Below are 12184 nucleotides of genomic sequence, written 5' to 3' on the forward strand. Positions count from 1 at the left end.
GATAGGGAAACTCGTTCTCGTCTAAAGACAAGTTTGTCGCTATTTAATCATTTTAATGAGTCTAACGACAAGGAAAAATCGGTCCTTTTCAATTTTAGAGAGTCTGAAAAGGTACAGAAAGTTAACTCCAAAATTCCTTTTTCGTCATCTAATCCCTTAAGTCCGAAAAAGTATAAAACAATACAGAAGGGATGAGTTTTCGATTACTTTAACGAGCCGAATAAAACAAGCACTCGACCTTTTTGTGCAATAATCCCTCAGGTCCAAAAAGATTAAAATCTAGAGGAGGGATAGCTCTTCCGGTCCTTTTAACGAGCTGGAAGGCCAAAACTCGGCAAACTTTTCATATTTTACGAGTCAGATGAAAAGAGCTTAAAGAAGACTCATCTTTTGAGGAACGAGTGATAAACAGGGATAGCAGCAGATTCCAGGTACAGGTTGGAATTTTCCAATCACGGCAGTGTCACAAGGATGGCTAAGTGAAATCACTCTTCGCAGCTGTTCCTCAAAATGGGTAAACAATCATATGGAGGTGAATGATTGGCCAAATGGAATGGAGGTGGCGGGTGCAAACACGACCAAGGCTTTTTATGGCTAATAAATTTACGATCACAATGGTTATTTACCGGAATAGGTTCATTTTTTAATGAGCTTGAACTCTGGAGGAAACTCTTGCTCACGCTTTTCTATTTTTTAACGAGCATAAATTCCACGGTAAAACTGCTCGATCTTATGTTTATTTTTTAACGAGCATGAACTATGTGCTAAAACTGCTCGGATCTTCGCTTTTCTATTTTTTAACGAGCATAAATTCCGCGGTAAAACTGCTCGATAATACCAGTCATAAGATAAGAATGTATCCTGTGAGATCTCTATTTTTTATAGAGCTTCATCTTCACTAAGCTTTGCTCCCTCTCACCCTTTCTTTATGCAAGTTCGGAAACGGCTAATCCCAAAAATAGATAAATAACCACTCCTAGCTTGCACTCAAAAAGGGTTTGCATGCCCCCAGGTATAAAGTACAATTTCAAGGCTGCCCCTACTTATCCGATAAAACATTTGTTTTAAAGGGTGAGGCTTGCCTCTTCCTAGTTACCCAAAGATGGTTCTATTTGCTGCCGCAAATCAATCTCTTTCTTCGGCAATGTCTACCGAAATAGACAAGGGTGAATGACTCTTTGTCAAACAAGTAACCTTATCAAAAGAATCCTGTTCTAGAACAACCCCTCTTCCTTCCACGGACGGGGTATGGACTAGTCATATTCCTTCGCGGAAATTCTACTTTATACCCAAGGTTTCCTCTGCCCGAAGCAGACCAGGATGCATGCCCCCTGGGTTCCAGTCCCATCTTTCCGAATCACTCGCACTCATCGGGAAGGAGGACTGGGGGTGGAGACATTTCTTGGGTGAATAGACCATTGAGGGTTGGTATTTGACTATTTGCGATGCGTGATCCCGGAAATGAAAGTTGGTCTATGAGCTTGACCATTCTTCCTTCGTGTGGAAAACACATTACTCTAAAGAGTGAGGAGACTATAGCTCCCATGCAATATATATAGTCTCGTCCAAGGAGTAGGTTATAATCCAAGGGTCCTTGAACGACCATCACGTTCATTTGAACGATCTTCCCTTTCAATGTAACAGGTACATTGGGGAGGATCCCTAATGGTCGACTGGTTCCTTTATCAAAACCTGAGAGATTTCTCATCTCAGGCAAAAACGCCGGGGAACCCAGTGCTTTCCAAGCAATAGAGGAAAGGATACTCACAGATGCCCCTTCATCAATGATAGTTCCAGCCATTACCATTCTGTAGATTTGGACTATGATTCTGAATGGTATACTGGCTGGTAACCGGGGTCTACCTAGTTGGTTCCAATCAAAGGATACAACCAGGTTGCTTGGTGGTGGGACCGAATACACGGCCGGATATGACCTTGACGATGTTCCTTCCTGCGATAAAGGAATGGGCGCATTGCCCTGATGCTCATCAGAGTCTGTGTTGATGAAAAGAATCTGGATGGTGTCATCCTTATTCTCTTCTGTGAGGGTGTCATTTGAAGATGAATCTTCAGTGACGGTGTCATTTGAGGATGAAACCTCTGAAGGAAGAACCAAGTCAACTGCCGTATCGACCTTTAGACTTTCGTCTGGTCTGGATTCAGTAGGTTCATTTTCAATGACTGGCGCTTCAGCTGACCACTTGAGCGGGCCAGCTGTATTTTCAACCAACGAAGGACTTGGCACGAGTTTTTTGTATCCAGGAGGAAGTCCCAACGGTGAAACCGGGCGATCTTCCAAAACTCTCTTCGCTTCGTCTAAGAAGGGACAACGGTGGATGGCGTGATCGCCTTCACACAGTCTACAGGGGGATCTTGCTCCCCCTCTTTGTCTTGAACCTTCACTTTCGCTAGTTGACGGTAAGCAATCAACATGGCTATCAGAGGTTGACGCTCCCGAATTGTGCAAACGAGGGGACCAGTCCCTTAGTATCTGGGGAATACAGGGACAATCTCTATGGAAGTGGTCTCCTCTACATATGCCACATGGCGATTTAGGCCCGGTCTGTGCTGTGTGTGGATTTTTGTCAGATGTCTTTTGCTTGCCCCCAGTCGCCTTAGGCTCCTTCTTCTTCTTCTCCTTCTTCTCCATGGGAGCTTGGCTTTTGCCGGCTCTACCTTGCGAAGATGAAGGATTAGAGGAAGAGTTATAAGAAGTAGAAGGCTGGTGGGCAGCTCTAGACTGATCTAACTGTTGACTCGACTGTTCAGGAACCATGGTGGTATGAACTACATTAGTTGAGAATAGCCAAATAGGCAGGCCAATTGTCAGTCCTGGAAGCGACAATGTGGCCATGTGGGGCGCACCAACTTCTCCCCAAGAGGAGAATGGACTAGGATTTCCATCATGTGGAATTCCTTGGTTAGGGCGTTCCATGTTCTCAACCTAAGATCAACGCAGGAATAGGAGGTGATTATGTTCCGTTTAAAATAAATTTTAGAACGACGCTTAGACACAACTTGCTTTTTCACTTTTTAAGAGTCGAGAAAAAGCTAAAGATGACTCTAGTCTCCTTCGATGTTTTAACGAGCCCGAAGTGACAAATGCTCGGATGGACTTTTTCAGTTATAGAGTTTGAAAAAGGCCAAAAGAAACTGCTCTGGAGTTCTAGGCAGAGGGTGTGCCAAACTTTTCGCAAAACCATAGAATACGTTTTACGGTACGAGTGGTCGATCTTCGTGAATGTTGTGTTCACTGCATTGCGATCAGTAGGGCGCCGACACGATTTCCTATTGGATAAAGGCTTTGTTCCTATAGGGGTCTCCCAATATATACGCGACGGTACGTGGGAGCACAAGTCCGTATTGATACTTATCGCTTCACCGTGGAGGAATCACCTAACCACTCAACGCTAAGATATCACGTTTAACGACGCCGGAACACGTCTCTAGCTTAGACCGCTATGTGTTTGCATTATGTTTCAATGCGTTGTTATGTAAATTCAATTTATTTTAAGTTTGATCTTGTTTAGCAGTTTGCCTTTATGGATCACCACGAGATGTATGATAACACTCCTAAATGCAGTGTAAGATGATAAGCAAGCTTTTCAATCTTTCAACTTTGAAAATCTTAACTACTGAGGGAAAAGAAAGACAACATCTTTTCACACAGATCATAGAGCACACACTAATGCACTTTTTCCTAAATTGACATGCAAACTGTCATAATGCATATGCACAATGCAAGTATTTCTTTTCTCTTTCTTAATGTTTGTGCGACACAAAAAGAAAGCTGTTGTATAACTTTGAATTCAATTTCAAGTGAAAGCAAACAAGCTTGTCCAAAATCCAAAGACACCTTAAGATTTACTTGTTTCGACACCAGAAATATATGAATTCAAACCATATGACGAAAGCAAAACTCAATCAGCTATGAACAGCAAACAAACTAACTCTTAAGATCAAAACGACACTTTATCACAGGTCTAGATCTAAGAGGCCACAACAAGACTAGTTCACTTTCGTTATGGGAAACTGTAAATGATACAAGAAATACACAAAGAAAAAACACAGTTTCTTTATACAACCGAGGCGGAATAGTGACAAGGAAAGTTAGTTTCAGATAGGCACATTGACTGGTAACAGGCAGCAAAAACAAGAGTGAAAACAGGGCAAGAAACAACAGGAAACCCCAGTAGCACAAGGCAAGACTGGTCCAGCGCAGGTGGGACTCTGTCTGTTTGACCTTTAGCGCAGGTAGCCCCTTCGGGAACTGCGCTGAAATGCAGACAGCCTTTGTACAGCCTGCAATGAAGAACGAAACTTTCGTTTCTCTTGGTTTCCGGGTCACAGATTGCTCAAAAATTCACATTTTTTGCTCAAATCAGAAGCTATTAGTCAAGGACACACTAAGGGATGACAAGGAGGATGAAAAGCTATCACTAAGAGCTTATTAGAGTCTTTGTGGATCAGCTCTTCAAATCATAAACTTGCCCAGAAACTGAGCTAGAGTAGCTGCCCTCTACTTTGTATTTGAAGGATCCAAATACAGTTCGATTCGGTACCCCCTTTGTTTATGAAATGAATAGCAAAAACACAAACAACCAACAAGATACGCTCCCCAGTGGAGTCGCCAATTTGTTGTTGGGAAAAGTATCCAATACGAAATGACCCTATCCCACTCTAAGGGTGATAGTACCTCAGCAACAACTGAATACAAAGCTATTCAAGGTTACTTCTTTATGAAATGTAAGAGAGAGGAGAAAGGGATCCACTAACCGTTGTCTTCTGCTAATGGTTGATCCAATCTTCCCTCTTTGCTGCTTGCTCCCAGCTCCTTGCTCTTTCACTGGCCCAGCTACACAAAGATCCTGCAAAAGCACAAGAAAAGGAAACTACAAGAAGCATACATCCATAATTGATTCAAGAATTAGAATAAATCAAATATACAAGCATCAATACGCCACAAAGACACATGCATATAGAAGAACCTCAAATACTTTATTAATGGAAGAAGTAAAGTTCTGAGAGTGTTACAACCATAAGAGGCCCAATCCAGCAACACCTCCTAGCAGAAAGAAATCTCCTCTTCACCTCCTTCAAAGCAATCACCCAATAGTTCTATGCACAAACCAACAGCACTTCCTTACATTCACAAAATTCCGGCCCCCTTAGACCTCATGAGAGAGCTCTATATATAGGAGATTTGGAGAAAGGGTGAGTCAGCTTGAGGCTGGCATGAAGCTGACTAGTGTCCTCTCCCACTTCAGTTATACTTCAGTTCTTGAGTCCACTTGGAGTTTCTTGCTTCCACTTGGAGATCTAGATCCTCTTACTCATCACAAGGCGAATTCCCTGATCCAAGTGTCATTTTGGAAGCTTCCTGGGCATTTGACACCTTGCAGAATGACTGTGCCACTTGGCCAATCTCGCCCAGCGCAGGTAGCCTTCATTGCTTTTGACATTCAGCGCAGGTACAGAGTGGAGCAGTTGACATTCAGCGCAGATGCTCAGTGGAGCAGCTGACATGATCCAGAAATAGCTTGTTTTTGAGTGTTTTCAGGTAGAGAACTGATTTTCAGTGCTGTGGTTTGCTGACCTTGTTCCTCTAGGGGTAGGAACAACATGTTTAGGGACTTTGGATCCCTTAGATTATTGACATTTCATGCTTCATGCTGTTAGGCACAAAAATGTCTATAACACGATGTTTTTCCCACAAATATAATATAAGGACATTTTTGGTAGCCTTTAATCCCTAAATGATTTTACAAATATGATCGTTGAGGAATATTTTTCTCCACCTCATCAAGTGGTTTAGGATGTGACTACTCAACTACTTAATAACTCTATAATCAGAAGATTTTCCTACCTAGAATTTATGTACAATTTTGATATCCATATCCATACTATATTTTAACTCTTTCAAAAAATTTATCAGTAATAATATCAAGATTGAAATCAAACATATACACTTGTTCTTTTGTAACATGTTCCATGTAGCTTATATCTCCTATTTTTCTTTACAATGTTGCATTTTCTTGCATTTTCATCATACTGCATCCCTATTTCTAATAAGGTTCTTCTTCTCGGATAATAAAACCTACAAATTTACAATATCACAATCATAAATAATCAAGATGCTTTTTTCGTATATCACTTCTCATAGGGAAATGTGGAAAGTGTAAGAGATTTGAACACTCCCAAAGTCAAATGCTTGGTTTTTTCCCACACCAACTTCATAGGAATTTTTTTGACTTCATTGTTGTCATGGGTAATTAATATTGAACATATATTGCTACAGTGATCACATTCACCCATAAATTATTTGATAATGCAACATTATTCAACATACAACTTGAATGCTTGGTTTTTTCCCACATCAACTTCATAGGATTTTTTTTGACTTCATTGTTGTCATGGGTAATTAATATTGAACATATATTGTTACAATGATCACATTCACCCATAAATTATTTGATAATGCAACATTATTCAACATACAACTTGAATGCTTCCGTTTTTCCCACATCAACTTCATAGGAATTTTTTTGACTTCATTGTTGTCGTGGGTAATTAATATTGAACATATATTGCTATAGTGATCACATTCACCCATAAATTATTTGATAATGCAAAATTATTCAACATAAAACTTGCACACACGCTCTTGATGACCTACTCTTAATTTTCTCTACTCCATTATATTGTGGAGTATAGTGCATCACCAACTCTAATATGATGCCCCATTCTTCACAAGATTCCTCAAACGCATTTGAGACATAGTTTCCATCATTGCCACACCTTAGCCTTTTTAGAAAATTACTAATATCTTCTTTTTTTCTTAGGATTCGAACAATTTAACATCATCATATTGACCAATACCTTATCAAGTTCATTCATAAATTGAGTTTTTATATTGTATGTATTAAGGGGGGAATATGGCATGGGGGGTGTTGTTATAGATAATGTGGGATATAAAAATGGTGTTTGGTAAACACGTCGGATATCTAATAAAAATAGGGGTTTTACTTATTTGAAATATGTATTTGATGGTGGGGGTTTCAAAAAAAATGTCTTGGGAGATATTCTTTGATATTCAATAAACACACATGTTGTTTCACGGGTTCACTAAGTTTGGATCACATGTTTAACATAATCTCTACCTCTATTTTACTTCAAGAATTAAATAGGTTTTATGTTGAGAATTCATTAACGAATGTTTAAAAATATTTTATTTCGCAATCAGTTAGAGTTTTCACCAATCCAATATTTTTGTGTCAACTATCTCTAAAAATTTCTCAATTGTATGGCCATGAGAAAGGAAATTTATGTTGTTACCTAAAGACACATCCTTTAGACATGCTAAGTGAAAAAACCATTCTCACCTCCAAACTTTAACTAATTTATATCTCCTCATGGTATCCATTGATTTCACACCAAGAATACTAAGCCTGTGATGTCAAATAACATCATTAATATAATTAGAAAGATTCATTACCACTTCAATAGCATCTACACATAGTCTATACCAATTACCTTCCTTCATTTCTCTTGAAACCACCTTCACATGGTTATTATTAAGGTTTCCTCCGAATGCATCAAATTCCATTGTCAATCGAAAATCTATAATTTGACTCATAACTAATAAGTACTTCGTAATTACTTTAAGAACATGTGAGATATTGTGAATTTCTTTGAAGACACCATATGATATTGTTATTAATATAATATCCTTTCTTATAATTCCATGCTCTTTTCCATCTTAAATGATCACATCCTTTACATTTTCAAGCAACTCATATTTCACAAGCCATTCCTCTTGATCCAGATTGGATCATTATAATATTTTTCATCCATATTGATGCTTTCATAGTGGAAAAAATGAAGGAATAAGCTCAAAAAACAATTTTTACCGATGGGTCCCAATTTGGAAAAATAGGGTATGAAACCTTTCAGAAGTAGTTCTAGGAATCAAATGATATTTTTTGGGGTAAAGCTTTGCTACTTAAGTGTGTAGATTTTAGGGTTATTATACATATAGATACCATTCCAATAGCATAAGAATCGCCTCATTCAGAGTCTGTATGAAAATGTTATGTCATTGGGAAGTTGACCTTCTTATTTTAACCACCATAATTCAAGAGGATGCCACGTCAGCCCCCATTATACATGGAAAATGGTCTAGCCATGTGATCATGACAAAGAAGACTCTAGATGAATCCATATTGTAACTCCAGTTAAGAGTTGGAGGAGTCAAACTTAACTACTAGTTGACTATCGATATGTGTTATAATTGGGACACTATGAGGAAAAGAGGTTCCATTCTATTTGAGTGCATTTTGCTCTATAAATGAGTAGATTAGCTGTGATTGGACAGGGAGAGAAAAAACAAGGAGGATTTATGCACTGTAGTAGCTCACATGCCACATGCCTCACTTCTTTGTACTTGCATCCATTTTTCCATTTAGAGAAAGAGAGTAAAGTAGACTCACCTTCTAGTTAGGTTTTCTTCTAAAAGGGTTTCTTAGGTTCTATCTTGTGTTAATTTGTGGTTTGTGATTTTTATTTCACTATTCTCTATTCAAATTTCATCTTCCGGATCCATCACATCACTACAAGGAAAAGACCTTTTAGTGGAGGTTTTTGTGGAAGCCCCTATAAAAATATCCCAAAAATTTGTTTGTAACAGAAGCCACTAGCAAAGGTGGGAGGGTGAATGTTTTAGCGGATGTTTTTTTATGGTGTGTATAAAATATACAAACACACTCGTGCTTTACTAAACATACAAGCACCGGTGCTTCATATAACATGCTGCACCATGGAATTTTTTTTTATTATATAAAATAAAAAAAACACAGTGTACTAAATAACACAACGCACTGGTGCTTTAACAATAGATAACATTAATTCCCTTCATGTAGAAAAATGACCCGTTGCATACTGCTAAGGAGCACTGCTGTAGTTTTGAATTTTAGAAAAATGCCGTGTTGTTTTTCAACGACACTCCGATGCAGTGAATATACTAAAATGCCCCAAGGCTTCTTCTAAAGAGCACTACTAAGAATTTTTTAATTTTAAAAAATAGAGAAATGCTATAGTAAAATCACAACACTGGTGCAATACATGTATATAAATGTCCCAGGATGTATCGTGAAACGCACCGTGATATTTTTTAATATAAAAAAAGGCGCGATGCTTTTGGATAACCTGCCTCGGTGCAGTTAGCTAAACACACTGAAGGAGGGTTAAATAAAAAAACACTTCTGACCGTAATTTTCATTTTTACCATCTACAGTAGAGGAGAGCTCTTAAGCACCAATGCCACTCTTTCCACATGTAAGCGCCCTGACATTGGTGCTTCTCTTGCTCACCATCTTTCTGTACTGTGCTCATTGTTATAGTTTCCAATTTTTTCAAATGGTGTTAAAATTTGTTTTTCTCCATTCTGTGTCCACAATGCCTCCCGATGACCAAATTCCTAGGTAATGTCTATGTTTCCTTGTAATTTATCTTTTTAGCAGATTAGAATTGCAAATTAGGTTAATTTTGCCACTATTTTTTTTTTTTTTTTTCACTGTGCGGTGTGCTCAATATGTTTGGATCACACTGGGCGGGACATTTCATGTAAATTTACAGGGTGCATCGCATGTCGGTGCGTGGACATAACACATCGAAATTGTTGCTGTGTGTTTTGTAAATGAAAACGCACTGGGAAAGATACAATAGATTGTAAGTTGGTGTGTCACACCCCGTGTGTTTATATTTACCAAAGACATCGCAAAAATAATATTTAAAAATATAGTTGTATTTCAATGTGTTCGATAACCTGAACGTTCTATACCAGTGCAAAAAGTTTATACATGCACATCGGTGCACAAGTGTGTTGCACCGCTATCAAAAGTTAAATTTGTGAACGAACAATGGTCTGTCATACTTATGTGCACACCAATAGCGATGCAGTTATAGTTGAAAGCGCACTGACGTTAGTACGTGACTGTGTTTTGTGCACACCGATGATTTCTAGGTCGATACATGGATTGCAAATGCACATATATTCCTTGAGCATTTTTGTAGAGTAGTGGGGATGCATGTCAATACCAACAAGACCAAATGCATGTCAATACCAACAAGACCAAAATAATGATTTTTTCTAATAAAAGGAAGCAGAGCCAACATATGTTTTCCTTTGAAGGAAACATTCTTGAAGAAGTAAAGGAGTATAATCACCTAAGGATTGATTTCAACAACAAACTTAATTGGGAGGACTACAGAAAGAAGAGAATTTTGGGAGGGTGGAAAGCATTATATGCTCTTCAAAACAGATGTAGAGAGGTGAAGTTATCGCATTGGAAAACAATTTAAGTGATTTTTGGACTCCTAGTTTTTCCAGTGATGTTATATGGGTGTGAATTGTGGGCTAGTAGCACCCCTGCCTCAAAATGGAAACAAATTGAGAAAATCCAAAAACAATTAATCATGAGCAAGTTCAAAATAAAAAGTTTGGTTCCTTGTGAGATAATCTCGAGTGAAATAGGAGCAACTCCCATCGAAGCAATTGTTATGGTGTGTCTCATAAGATATCCAAAAAGAATTGAGCAAATTGGAGTAGGTAATGGCCTAAAGTTATTTTCAATGAAGGCGTGAGTGAAATAAAGAAAACATGGATGAGACAAAACAATAAATGGATGCAAGAATGGAATATCTACCTCAATGCATGTCCCACAAATAGCAAGGAGTTAAAGAATTTTGTTATGAAAAAGTTCCATAAGTATATATGGGGAAAAGAGTCGGGTAGAAAGAAGAAGTACTAAGTTAAGGAATTCAACCCCACTTGTGATCTCTGACAAAAAGAGTACATTGGAGCTAGCATTTTTTGGAGAGCAAATATTCTTATTGCTCATTTAAGAACTAACTTACATCAACTTTGGTGTGAAATGGGATGGTGGAAATGACCTAAAGAAGCTTGGGAAGAACGAGTGTATACTATTGCATTTATTGGCAGTAGAATCGAAAAAAAACATTTCATTTCGGAATGCGATGCTTTCAGAGACATCAGGGACAATTATGGCAAAATGTTAGCATCGTTCCCTTGGCATTGTCTTTTCAATGGGGGGACTATTAGAAGGTTGGGATAGCTCATCATCAACTTGAATAAGAAAAGGATTGAATTGCAAAAGGAAAAAAACAGGGAGGCTTGTGGTCCCACAAATTATATTTAGTCTCGTGGATGATAAAAATATCATTCATTCACTCCCAAAAAATCTCAACTCAATGTTTTTTCACTATTTATGTATTATTTAGGAATACACTCATAGTTTTTTATGTCATCGTATTTATGTGGATTCTATTTATTTTATTTTATTTTAGAAATTTACAAATAAATAGAAATTAAATTAATAATAATAATTATTACTAATATATATATATATATATATATATATATATATATATATATATATATTAAATTTGAATTTATAAATTAAATAAATATTAAAATAGTTATAAATTCATATTTATATAATATTTATCATAACTATATAAATTAAATAATTGATAAATATCAATAAGCATCAATCTTATTTCATGATACATCTCAATCTCACATTATATAAATTAAAAAAAAAAATCATAGAAAGTTAACTAAATTATATCTTTATTTTAAAATATTATTATTATTATTATTAATTATAAAAAAGAATTAATATATTTGTTAAATATATTATGCATTTAAAAAAACATGTAACACAATTTTTAACCTTGGAGATTCATCCCCACTTTACCATGAAAAAATTTAATTGGTAAATAGCTATTGCAATAATATGATAGGCCAATATCATAGCTTATCAATACCACATGTCTAATATAACATGTGTTGATATTACCTTCTTTTTTTTAATTAATTAATTTGAAATAAATGAGTTAAAAGTGCATAATCATAAATTTTAACTCTTGATGTGTGATTATTATTATTATTATTATTTCCTACTAAAAAAATTGACTGGTTATATAACATAATAAAATGCGAGTACATTTTGATTTGATCATGAAAATATAATCATACTTCTATCATCAAATTGATAATATCTCTTTTATGGATGATCACTTTACTAGGTTAATATGCTGACAACAATATCACAGTAACAAAAATCATCTCTACACAGAATTACATCAAGATGTTCTACCTAAT

Source organism: Pinus tabuliformis, chromosome 2_2, assembly GCF_031772625.1.
Source record: "Pinus tabuliformis cultivar Carrire ecotype Pingquan chromosome 2_2, CPIR1, whole genome shotgun sequence".
Taxonomy (NCBI): domain Eukaryota; kingdom Viridiplantae; phylum Streptophyta; class Pinopsida; order Pinales; family Pinaceae; genus Pinus; species Pinus tabuliformis.